This window comes from Thalassophryne amazonica, chromosome 3 (genome assembly GCF_902500255.1).
Source record: "Thalassophryne amazonica chromosome 3, fThaAma1.1, whole genome shotgun sequence".
Classification (NCBI taxonomy): Eukaryota; Metazoa; Chordata; class Actinopteri; order Batrachoidiformes; family Batrachoididae; genus Thalassophryne; species Thalassophryne amazonica.
Window position 1 is genome coordinate 56,147,477 of NC_047105.1, and position 14,148 is coordinate 56,161,624.

Sequence of the window (14,148 nt, forward strand, 5' to 3'; positions counted from 1 at the left end):
CAAAGCATATCTCCACTTCTCCAGACTAGACTCAACTTGCTCTCTACTCTCACTACAGATCACAATGTCATCTGCAAACATCATAGTCCATGGGGACTCCTGTCTGATCTCATCTGTCAACCTGTCCATCACCACTGCAAACAGAAAGGACTCAGAGCTGATCCTTGGTGTAATCCCACCTCCACCTTGAATGAGTCTGTCATTCCGACTGCGCATCTCACCGCTGTCACACTATTCTTGTACATGTCCTGCACTACCCTAACATACTTCTCTGCCACTCCAGACTTCCTCATACAATGCCACAACTCTTCTCTGGCACCCTATCATAAGCTTTTTCTAAGTCCACAAACACAAATATAACTCTTTCTGTCCTTCTCTGTACTTTTTCAACAGTATTCTCAGAGCAAACATTGCATCTGTAGTGCTCTTTCTCGGCATGAAACCATATTGCTGCTCACAGAGCTTCACCTGTTTTCTAAGCCTAGCTTCTACTACTCTTTCCCATAACTTCATGCTGTGGCTGATCAGTTTTATGCCTCTGTAGTTACTGCAGCTCTGCACATCACCCTTGTTCTTGAAAATAGGAACCAGCACACCTTGTCTCCACTCCTCAGGCATCCTCTCACTTTCCAAGATTTTATTAAACAATCTGGTTAGAAACTCTACTGCCATCTCTCCTAGACATTTCCATGCCTCCATTGGAATGTCATCTGGACCAACTGCCTTTCCACTCTTCATCCTCTTCATAGCAGCCCTCACTTCTTCCTTGCTAATCTCTTTTACTTCCTGATTTACTCTCATCACATCATCCAGCCTTTTCTCTCGCTCATTTTCTTTATTCATCAACTCTTCAAAATATTCCCTCCACCTTCTCAGCCACATCCTCACTTGTCAGCACATTACCATGTGCATCTTTTACCACCCTAACCTGCTGCACATCCTTTCCAGCTCTGTCCCTTTGTCTGGCCAATCGGTACAAGTCCTTTTCTCCTTCCTTACTATTCAACTTCTTGTACAGCTCGCAATATGCATTTCCTTTGCTTTTGCCACTTCTCTTCTCGCCTTACGCTGCATCTCCTTGTACTCCTGTCTACTTTCTTCATCTCTCCGACTATCCCAAAACTTTTTCGCCAACCTCTTTCTCCTTATGCTTTCCTGGACCTCTTCATTCCACCACCAAGTCTCCTTGTCTTCCTTCCACTGTCCAGATGCATACCCAGTACTGCCCTAGCTGTCTCCCTCACCACATCTGCAGTACTTTTCCAGTTGTCCAAAATTGCTTCCCCTCCAACTAGTGCTTCTCTCACCTGCTCGCTAAATTTCACACAACAGTCTTCCTCCTTCAGCTTCCACCATCTGATCCTTTGTTGAGCTCTCACTCTCTTCTTCTTCTTTACCTCTAAAGTCATCCTACAAACAACCATCCTATGCTGTCTAGTGACACTCTCTCCTGCTACCACCTTACAGTCTGTGATTTCTTTAGCTTGCAACTCTTAGAAAGAATGTAGTCCACCTGTGTGCACCTTCCTCCACTCTTATATGTTACCCTGTGCTCCTCCCTTTTATTAAAGTAGGTATTCACCACAGCCATTTCCATCCTTTTTGCAAAATCAACTACCATCTGTCCTTCCCCATTCCTATCCTTGATACCATATCTACCCATTACTTCCTCATCACCTCTGTTCCCTTCACCAACATGCCCATTGAAGTCTGCTCCTATCACCACTCTTCATGCTTGGGCACACTCTCCACCACCTCATCTAACACACTCCAGAAATCTTCTTTCTCCTTCATCTCACAACCTACCTGTGGGGCATATGCAGATGATATTCATCATCACCCCTTCAATTTCCAACTTCACACTCATCACCCTGTCAGACACTCACTTAACCTCCAACACACTTTTAACATACTCTTCCTTTAAAATGACCCCAACACCATTTCTCTTCCTATCCTCACCATGGTACAACAACTTGTACCCACCGCCGATGCTGCTGCTCTTATCCCTTCCACTTGGTCTCTTGCACACACAATATGTCTACTCCTCTCCATCATATCAGCCAGCTCTCTCCCTTTACCAGTCATACTACCAACATTCAAAGTCCCCACTCTCATTTCCACCCTTCTAGTTTTCTTCTTCTCCCGCTGTTCGTGGCAACGTTTTCTCTCTTCTTCATCGTCTTCGCCCAGCAGTAGCCCAATTTCCCGGCACCCTGTTGGGCAATAGCACCGGTGGCGTTGTTAACCCGGGCCGCGACCGATCCGGTATGGGAATTCGATTCTGAGTCTGCATAGTTGGTTTGGCTTGTTTTACGCCGGATGCCCTTCCTGACGCAAACCCTCCTCATTTATCTGGGCTTGGGACCGGCACTCAGAATGTACTGGCTGCACACCCCATGTGACTGAGTTAACAGAGATAACCAAGTTCTGTGAAAATGATCTGAAATAGGATCAGAAACCAAAAAGTTGAAAAAACAAACAAACAAAAAAAACCTGACAACACACAAAAAATACTTCAATTCAAGAGCATGAACTAATACATACTCCTTACATTTGATCACATACAATTCAGCTTATGAAAGCCACGTCTAACGGACTTTGACCTTGAAATTTTTCCAAGGTAAAAATCTCTGGAATTGGAAACTAGTTTGCAGAGGTTTGCGCTACGTGTGTGGAGCGTTAGTTTTTAGTGAGCTTATCCTTTAAAAAGAACTACTGTAATGCATAAACCACATTTGTTGGTGTCTTTATAGATGGAGTTTGAAGATGTGATTGCAGAGCCCTCTGGGGTACACAGCTGGGAACCAGTTTGGAAATTCAGCTACAAACCTACTCAGGGTCAAAGAAGTACAGCTACTACACCCTGTCTACCATCCTTGGGGTTTCCTCTCTCGCTGCTCTGGGGCGTGTGTTGCCAGTGTGTCCTTCATCCATATCTGGACTATTATGCCTGCATTAAATGCTGTGAGCTCCAGTGTCAGTGTCTGAAACAGCTGTCCTTAATGTGAGCCGCATCTTTCCATGTGTTAAGAGTTGGCGATATGATCACCAGCCTGAAAGCAGCTTGGAATAAGAATCAGTGAATCAAGTTCATTTGCTTTAGTTTTTGATCCTCTGGGTTTCTGGGTGAATTTGGATATCTGATTCTAAAAGATCAAAGGAAAATCACCTAATTTTTCCAACTGTTCCCTCCTCATGTAAGTTGAAGGCGCTGGATATTTACAGTTTAAAACTATCTGATCAATCATTTCTGTTGTTTCATTCAGTATTGTCTCAGGCAAACATGAAATAAAGTTTTAATTCCAAAATATTTTTGAACAATCTTAAGTCTTCATAGGTTCCCTCAGGTTTGGTTTCCTGAGACCGGGGACTCATGTACAAACTTGTGTGAATTTCCTACTGAAATATGGCGTACGCTAAAACCAAGAAACTGGCGTAAGCACAAACATATCTCACAGAGGCTGTTTCTCTGCAAGAAGACTGCAAGAGAAGTTCAGCTTCCCCTAAAATGTCAAAAAATTAAGTGGTCAATATGCTAACATTCCCTGACTAAATGCGTTAGAAACGTTCATCTCGAAGACGAGTTCATTCAGAATCAGCTACTTATCATAAACCGACTACTTCTATTTTGTTAATTTCTCATAAATATTTTTCTCAGTCTACAGTCTGTGTTAATGCATTTGTCTGTAGAAGCCGAGCGTCCGTTCACTTCAGTGGAACAGTTTTTTTCATTGCTTCGAAACTCAACGGTCATTGGATAAATGCCACAATTTGTCCCGCCCCCAGATGTCCAGTGTCTCTGGGGGGTGAATGGAGCTGTGGGCAGGCCTGGACGCTGGACCTCCGCACAATGATCGGACATCACTTGAAAGGCTGAATCCTGTTTTGATTGACAGCTATTTTGAGATATGTGTGAGAATTATTGCACATTTTTGCGTATTTATGGATTTTTAAATTTATGCCAAAAGTGTTTGCATCAGCTATACATCTGTTTTAAGCTTTGGATAAATCGGGATGTATTCCAACTAGCCCAGATTTAGAATCCCCTCAAATTCCCAAACCGGCTGTCCCATAGTTACGGGAGAGTAGGGAACAAAGGTTTGGCCTCAGAGAGCTGTTTGGAACATTGCTGTCGCTGCTGCAAGTAACACTGGACAACAAAAACTAAAAGGATGATACTCAGACTGCCAGAGAAATCACAACAATTGACAATGTTGGTGTGAGGTAAAATGGACATTTGGATCTGACTATAACTTAGAATTGCATGTGAAATTTATTAAACTGACAGAAGATTTTATTGAGTTTATATGATAATGTTAGCACACAATATCATCTGTAGGGACTTGACAGGGAGCTCCGAAAGGTTGCAGCTTGCTCATTCATATATCAGACACTCCTGAGAGTTGCGATGCCAAGATCAACAGTATATTTAACAAAGAATTCAACCAATATACAGTACATGTACATGTAGAAAGAGATGGATGGATATATCTGTCTATACACAGAGATATAGAGATACTTTGAATTATTTGTTGATTTATTGTTGAAATCCTGGCATTGCAAATTTCTGGGGGAACTGTTGCATATCTTCAGTGTAAGATTCACAGCTAAACTGAGGATAATTGAAATTTTATTTACCATGTATATACTGTAAGTAAGTCCCTTCGGCTGCTCCTTGTTTGCACTCAGGGTCGCCACAGCAAATCCAGGTGGATCTGCATGTTGAATTGGCACAAGTTTTACGCCGGATGCCCTTCCTGACGCAACTCCACATTACATGGAGAAATGTGGCAGGGGGGATTTGAACCCGGAACCTTCTGAACTGAAACCAAGCGCATTAACCACTACCATGTAATATTACTGGGGGCAGAAAAACATAAGGGCTACAGAAATCTGACATTCAGCTGTGTTCAAGTAATTCATATGGATGCAAGTTCGTTATATCCAATCACATTTACCACTGATGTCTCTGGGTGAAAAATCTTCAGTGAGGCCTTCAGAATTTCAAGCAAGCCACTAATGGGGATGATGATGTGGACTGTCAGGTTCTTTAAAGGTGCATGTGAGATATCGTATGTTTATACGGTGCTACCAACTAAAAAAAAAAAACAAAAACTTTGTACCGCAGCCAACACAAATGAGTCAACATTTGTGGAAAGACAACAGAAAGGGACAAAACTGGTGATTTGGATGCCAGGAACATTCACAGATCGCAGGCATCATGTATGGGATTAGACGTATGTGAGAAGATGTAGGTGTGTTACTCTGTCCTTCGTTCTTCAGTAACTTTATGTTAAAAGTCGTTGCAGGTTATTTAACGTCTACCGGGCACATTTGGCAATAATGTGGTCGCTGATGTACTTTATTGATGGAAATTAGTGACGGAGAAACAGAAGCGTTTGAACCACTGAATCAATATGAAGCAATGGAGTGTTTGAAGCTTTTGATACAATTAGGTATGGCGACATCTGCTGGCCAATCTTTAACATAACATTTGCATGGACAATAAAGGGCAAGATGTCATGAAACAGTCAGGCTCTGTTATTGTATGTCTAATAATGAAGGTTCTATTTGCTTCTTGAATTTTTTTGACGGTATTTTTTGTTTAAAAACATTAATAATATTCTTGTGTTATAATCCCTGAGGAGTCTTACAAAGGGATTAATAACGTTCTAACTAAGGTTATGTGTTAATCTAATGGGATTGGCCATCATAAAATACTGTAGGTAATGGAATATAAATTGTGAAATGCTTGTTCAACTAGGGACTGTTATGACTATTTTACATATTGGAATTTCCATATAAAAAATGGGCAAATTGTACAACGTAAGCCGACAATGAGCTTCCCCTCTTGACAGACCAGCAGCCGCCACTGATATCCAGATGTGCCACTCTAAAAAGGAACTGCTGTCTCATTGAGAAAAATTGATGTAACAGTTTGCATAGATTTTTTAAAAGGTATTTCAGCTCAGGTATTTCAACTTCCAACTGAATTAATGTCACAAGACTTCTTTAGTTAAGTTGAAATAACTTTAGTTAAGTTGAAATAACTTTTTAAAATATCTATGTAAATTGTTACATCACTTTTTCTCATGAGACAGCAGCTCATTTTTTTAGTGTATCAAAGTGTGTGCATGTTAACCCCCAAAATGTGAATGAGATGCAAAATCCTGAATTATCCAAAAACTGTTAACTGCGAACGCGAATACTGAAAAAACATTTCCCGAAACATCATCAATCAATTTTTTTATAGCGCCAAATCACAACAAACAGTGCCCCAAGGCGCTTTATATTGTAAGGCAAGGCCATACAAATTATGTAAAACCCCAACGGTCAAACGACCCCTGTGAGCAAGCACTTGGCTACAGTGGGAAGGAAAAACTCCCTTTTAACGAGAAGAAACCTCCACAAAGAACCAGCTCAGGGAGGGGCAGTCCTCTGCTGGACTGTGGGGCTGAGGGAGAGAACCAGGAAAAAGACATGCTGTGGAGGTTTCATGAACGCAGGTTTCACAAAACGTAAATATGTGTGGTGTGTGTGTGGACAGACACCACTGCAGTCGCGATAATTACGTCATCGCGCGGCGCCGGGTTGTTTTTTTTCCTCAAACTTTATTCAACAAATGCAATAACAAACAGTAAACGAACAAAAAGCAGGCCACAATAACGTCTCAGTATTATCATGAGAAATAGAGTTAAAAAAGGGGGGAAAAAAAAAACCACGCATTTTTACATTTAATGTTGGCCAATCTAACGCCCCCTTAGTGTTGGGAAAGTGTAGGAACACGGACCCCACAGGGGGCGCAAATGAACGGACAATGGAGTAAGTCAAATAACAAGCTTTACTGTTGTGAATGTGCACAACGAATACAACCAATCACAGCAATGACAACAGTCAATTCACAAAAGTGTTCGTGTGGGCAGGCTCGAAGATAGGAGACGCCTCTCCAAGGTAAGACCGGAACCACACGGCTTCCTCCGCCACAGGACCCCGGTAATACTGGAGCCGCCAAGTCCCGAACTCCCAGGTGGCCACTGCCTCCGCGTGTCGGACCTGGTACTGCTGGCGAGGAACAAAGGACAGTTAGATGGGGGCGCGTTTGCACCCAGGACTCCGAACAGCAGGGAAGTTACCTCCACCTCTCGTTGGAACAGTAATCCACAAACTAAGCACAAATCCAAAAAGATACACTCCGTAGCTTTGATACGTTACCTCTCTGGTAGAAACGATATCTCGGCGATGAGGTGGAGATGCCGTCCTGCTGATATACCCCAGTGATAATTGCCGTCAGCTGTCTCAGGTGATGGGTGACAGCTGTTACCGAGGCTGCTCCTGTGGGGCGGCGGCGCCCTCTGGTGCCTGGAGCCCGCACTCCAGGCAGGGCGCCCTCTGGTGGTGGTGGGCCAGCAGTACCTCCTCTTCAGCGGCCCACACAACACTTAGTAACCCTCACTCTGATTGGATCGTTCTCGAGAACGGTATTCTGATTGGCTGTAACCGAAGCCGGGCACATTTTTTTTTCTTTCTGTTCTTTTTTCTTCTTTCCTCCCTTTCCCCTTCCAACAGATTAAATATACAAACCATCTTGGCATTTAACAATTTGAAACATTCTAGTGCGGTTTACAAGGCACTGGTAACTTAACAAAAAAGAGAGACACACTCCAACACACACACACACACACACACACACACACACACACACACACACACACACACACACACACACACACACACACACACCACACACACACACGAGATATGCATCTATATACAAACATTAGAGGTCAGCAAAAGTTGTAGATCCTCTATGGCTTCCATCAGAAGAGAGTGCATTTTTACATGTCACCTGTTTAAGGGATTTTACATAGTTGTCTTGCATTTGTTTTTTTAAAGACAGTGAAAATGGGCTTTACTTTCTTATATTTACATGTATGTATAAAATATTTTGCTAACAATAACAATATCATCCAAAAACAATATCATCCCATTTCAGATCACTTTGTAGCTGGATTCTTGAAGATAGCCAGTTCCACAAGTCTCCCAAAATGTCCTGGAATATATGCACTGGTAAAATAAATGTTGGTTGTTTTCAATGTCATTATTACAGAATATACAGTTGTTTTGTTCAATATTAAATCTTTTTCTAAGCAGTTCCCTGGATGGATAAATTTCATTTAAAATTTTAAAGTGTGTTTCTTTTGTTTTTCTGACTATGGGAAATTTTAGATATTCAGTTCTAATTTTTTTAATTTCGCCTTTAGAAAAATTTTTTGGATGATTGAGTTTCTATTTGTTTTATGGGGAATAATAGATTATTTAGACATTTTCTGAGAGTTTTGTTGGGTATATTTTTTCTAAAAAATTTTGTTCATAGATTTGCAGGTTTGGGAGGTTAGGAGCAGGCAGATTGTTCAGTTCCATGCTCTCTGTTAGGCATTTGAGAGCTTGAGGCATTGCTTTGGAGATTTTTTAAATTCTGCCCTTCCACATGTAATATTGTGAAAGAAGTTTTCAAATGATAGCCAGTTCCCTTGGTCATCCATTAGATGGCGTATTGACCACACTCCTTTATCCATCCAGTTCTGCAAGAAAATAGATTTTCTATTGCTAAGTACATATCTGTTGTTCCATATTGGGGTTTGATGTGGAGTAAATTTGTGGTTGTACATAAGTTTCCAGCTTAACAGGACTTGTTTATGAAAGGATGATAGTTTAACTGGTCATTTATCAACATTAAAATCACATCTAAGGATGAATTCAATACCTCCCATTTTATCAAATAGGCCTTTGGAGAGGCAGAACCAGGTGCTATTTTTTTTTTCAGTTAGGAAAGATTTTAACCATTTTATTTTTAGTACAGTATTTAAACACTCAAAGTCAGTTACTTGAAGTCCACCTTCCTCATATTCTTTATGGTTTCAGATTTTTTAATATAGTGAATTTTGTTTTTCCAGACAAAGTTAAAGTTGAGCTTGTTTATGGCTTTTATTGATTTGTCTGGGATCGCCATAGAGTAGGCTGGATAAATACATCTTGCTAGAGATTCCATTTTAGTTAGATATGTTCTTCCAAAAACTGTTAGGTCTCATTGTAGCCAAGAATTCAACTTAGATTTACATTGATTAATTTTGTGGGTGTATATTCAATGAGTCACTTGCAGCCGTATCTTTAGTTAGGCTAATGCCCAGATATTTACGTGTCAAACCAGATGCTTCAGAGAAGAGGTCAATTAAGTTTAATACTACAGGAATTTGTTCTAGATTTTTGAGGAAGATAGTTGTGTCGTCAGCAAGTTGACTAATCACAAACTGTTTACTAAATGTTCAGTTTTTCTATACTTGAATTTTTAAGCAGAATGGCCAGCATTTCAGCTGCCATTATGAAAAGGAATGGTGAAATATTGCATCCTTGTTTTACTCCTCTATTTAAAGAGAAGCGTGGTGTGGTACCAGTTGGAAGTGTCACTGTACTAGTAGTATCTCTATAGAATGTTTCAATTACATTACAAAATTTAGGTCCAAAGCATATGCCCGCAGTACTTGAAAAAGAAATTGATGCTCTAGTTTATCAAAGGCCTTATAAAAGTCAAGGAATAGAATGAATCCTTTGTCTTCAATTAAGTCACTATAATCTAATAGGTCTTTACCAGTCTAATGCTATTATGTATAGATCTTTTATTCACAAAGCCTGATTGTGTTTCATTAATAATAGTGTCTATTTTCTTTTTTAAGTCTGTTAGTATATATATAAGTAGTTTATAATCATTATTAAGAAGTGAGATTGGGCGATAGTTTTCTAGTATTTTTGTATCTTTATCTGGTTTGGGAATTAAAGTGATGATGCCTTGTTTCATGATGTTGGTAGAGCTAAATTATTATGGCCACATTAAACATTTGAAGAGTAGGTTCTGAGTGATTTCCAAAAAATGTCTATAGAAGTTACCAGTTAACCCATCAGGACCTGGAGAACGATCAATTTTTAGGCACATAATTGCCTTGTCAAGCTCAGCAAGGTTTATGTCTTTCTCACAGTTTTCTTTAAACTCATCATCAATTTGTGGGATATGTTGCTTAACTTGTTTCAGAAAGCGTTCAGCCTTTGGTGTTGTGTGGGCCGCCAGAAGAGGAGGTACTGCTGACCCACCACCAGAGGGCGCCCTGCCTGAAGTGCGGGCTTCAGGCACGAGAGGGCGCTGCCGTCACGGACACAGCCGGGGGTGACAGCTGTCACTCATTATCTCCTGACAGCTGTCACCCATCCATACTTCATCATCTCACTCCATAAAACCCGGACGTCATCTCCACCTCATTGCCGAGATATCGTCGACCCGTTAAGGTAACATTCTCAGCCTTGATCTGTGTCATATTGACTTTGTTTAGTGAACTCGTTTTTGCAGCTGTTTTCCTGCGGACTGTTATCTGGAGATTGGCATGACCGGCGACAGCTTCGCTTTACTACCCCACCAGATAAATGTTGAGACAGGAGCTGCACGAGTGTGTGTTAGAGGTGGAGGTGGACTCTCCATCGTTGTTGTTACTGGGTGTGCACACACCCATATCTTATTGTCTCTGCTCCCTGCCAGCAGTACCAGATCCGACCTTCGAAGACGGTGGCCACCTGGGGACCCGGGACTTGGCGGGTCCAGTATTCTCCGGGTTCGGTGGCGGAGGAAATCGTGTGGTTCCGGTTCATCTCAGGACAGACGTCTTCTATCCTCGAGCCTGCCCACACGTCACCCTTGTGATTGACTGTTTGCAAAATTTCACATTCCTCTGTGTTGTGGTTGTGCTCATTCACAACAGTAAAGTGTTCATATTCGACTCTTTCATTGTCCGTTCATTTACGCCCCCTGTTGTGGGTCCGTGTCACTACACTTTCACAACATTCGGAGCCGAATAGGAGGAGCTGTACAGATTTGATAGAACTTAGTAATTTCATTTGCAATAGATGTTTCATTAAAGCATTCCTCACCATTAATCACTAAAGATTTTATTGTTTTACGTTCTTGTCTCTTTTTTTTCTAATCTGCAAAAATAGGCAGTGTTCTTTTCACCCTCCTCCATCCACTTGGCCCGTGATCTTATGTAGGTTCCTTGAGCTTTCCTTTTGTATATTTTATCTAGTTTTTCTTGTAGTTGCAGAAGTCTTATCATTCTCTGATATTATGGAACCCAGGGTAATGGCAAGTATGTCTTTTATAGTACGATCTTCTTCCATGTTATTCATCTTTTGAGTTGCTTACTACAACCCCTGGCAAAAATTATGGAATCACCAGCCTCGGAGGATGTTCATTCAGTTGTTTAATTTTGTAGAAAAAAGCAGATCACAGACATGACACAAATGGCAACTTTCTGGCTTTAAGAAACACTATAAGAAATCAGGAAAAAAATTGTGGCAGTCAGTAACGGTTACTTTTTTAGACCAAGCAGAGGGAAAAAAATATGGAATCACTCAATTCTGAGGAATAAGTTATGGAATCATGAAAAACAAAAGAACGCTCCAACACATCACTAGTATTTTGTTGCACCACCTCTGGGTTTTATAACAGCTTGCAGTCTCTGAGGCATGGACTTAATGAGTGACAAACAGTACGCTTCATCAATCTGGCTCCAACTTTCTCTGATTGCTGTTGCCAGATCAGCTTTGCAGGTTGGAGCCTTGTCATGGACCATTTTCTTCAACTTCCACCAAAGAGTTTCAATTGGATTAAGATCCGGACGATTTGCATGCCATGACATTGACCCTATGTGTCTTTTTGCAAGGAATGTTTTCACAGTTGTTGCTCTATGGCAAGATGCATTATCATCTTGAAAAATGATTTCATCATCCCCAAACATCCTTTCAATTGATGGGATAAGAAAAGTGTCCAAAATATCAACGTAAACTTGTGCATTTATTGATGATGTAATGACAGCCATCTCCCCAGTGCCTTTACCTGACATGCAGCCCCATATCATCAATGACTGTGGAAATTTACATGTTCTCTTCAGGCAGTCATCTTTATAAATCTCATTGGAACGGCACCAAACAAAAGTTCCAGCATCATCACCTTGCCCAATGCAGATTTGAGATTCATCACTGAATATGACTTTCATCCAGTCATCCACAGTCCACGATTGCTTTTCCTTAGCCCACTGTAACCTTGTTTTTTTCTGTTTAGGTGTTAATCAATCAATCAATCAATTTTTTTATATAGCGCCAAATCACAACAAACAGTTGCCCCAAGGCGCTTTATATTGTAAGGCAAGGCCATACAATAATTATGTAAAACCCCAACGGTCAAAACGACCCCCTGTGAGCAAGCACTTGGCTACAGTGGGAAGGAAAAACTCCCTTTTAACAGGAAGAAACCTCCAGCAGAACCAGGCTCAGGGAGGGGCAGTCTTCTGCTGGGACTGGTTGGGGCTGAGGGAGAGAACCAGGAAAAAGACATGCTGTGGAGGGGAGCAGAGATCGATCACTAATGATTAAATGCAGAGTGGTGCATACAGAGCAAAAAGAGAAAGAAACAGTGCATCATGGGAACCCCCCAGCAGTCTACGTCTATAGCAGCATAACTAAGGGATGGTTCAGGGTCACCTGATCCAGCCCTAACTATAAGCTTTAGCAAAAAGGAAAGTTTTAAGCCTAATCTTAAAAGTAGAGAGGGTGTCTGTCTCCCTGATCTGAATTGGGAGCTGGTTCCACAGGAGAGGAGCCTGAAAGCTGAAGGCTCTGCCTCCCATTCTACTCTTACAAACCCTAGGAACTACAAGTAAGCCTGCAGTCTGAGAGCGAAGCGCTCTATTGGGGTGATATGGTACTACGAGGTCCCTAAGATAAGATGGGACCTGATTATTCAAAACCTTATAAGTAAGAAGAAGAATTTTAAATTCTATTCTAGAATTAACAGGAAGCCAATGAAGAGAGGCCAATATGGGTGAGATATGCTCTCTCCTTCTAGTCCCCGTCAGTACTCTAGCTGCAGCATTTTGAATTAACTGAAGGCTTTTTAGGGAACTTTTAGGACAACCTGATAATAATGAATTACAATAGTCCAGCCTAGAGGAAATAAATGCATGAATTAGTTTTTCAGCATCACTCTGAGACAAGACCTTTCTGATTTTAGAGATATTGCGTAAATGCAAAAAAGCAGTCCTACATATTTGTTTAATATGCGCTTTGAATGACATATCCTGATCAAAAATGACTCCAAGATTTCTCACAGTATTACTAGAGGTCAGGGTAATGCCATCCAGAGTAAGGATCTGGTTAGACACCATGTTTCTAAGATTTGTGGGGCCAAGTACAATAACTTCAGTTTTATCTGAGTTTAAAAGCAGGAAATTAGAGGTCATCCATGTCTTTATGTCTGTAAGACAATCCTGCAGTTTAGCTAATTGGTGTGTGTCCTCTGGCTTCATGGATAGATAAAGCTGGGTATCATCTGCGTAACAATAAAATTTAAGCAATACCGTCTAATAATACTGCCTAAGGGAAGCATGTATAAAGTGAATAAAATTGGTCCTAGCACAGAACCTTGTGGAACTCCATAATTAACTTTAGTCTGTGAAGAAGATTCCCCATTTACATGAACAAATTGTAATCTATTAGACAAATATGATTCAAACCACCGCAGCGCAGTGCCTTTAATACCTATGGCATGCTCTAATCTCTGTAATAAAGTTTTATGGTCAACAGTATCAAAAGCAGCACTGAGGTCTAACAGAACAAGCACAGAGATGAGTCCACTGTCCGAGGCCATAAGAAGATCATTTGTAACCTTCACTAATGCTGTTTCTGTACTATGATGAATTCTAAAACCTGACTGAAACTCTTCAAATAGAACATTCCTCTGCAGATGATCAGTTAGCTGTTTTACAACTACCCTTTCAAGAATTTTTGAGAGAAAAGGAAGGTTGGAGATTGGCCTATAATTAGCTAAGATAGCTGGGTCAAGTGATGGCTTTTTAAGTAATGGTTTAATTACTGCCACCTTAAAAGCCTGTGGTACATAACCAACTAACAAAGATAGATTGATCATATTTAAGATCGAAGCATTAAATAATGGTAGGGCTTCCTTGAGCAGCCTGGTAGGAATGGGGTCTAATAAACATGTTGATGGTTTGGATGAAGTAACTAATGAAAATAACTCAGACAGAACAATCG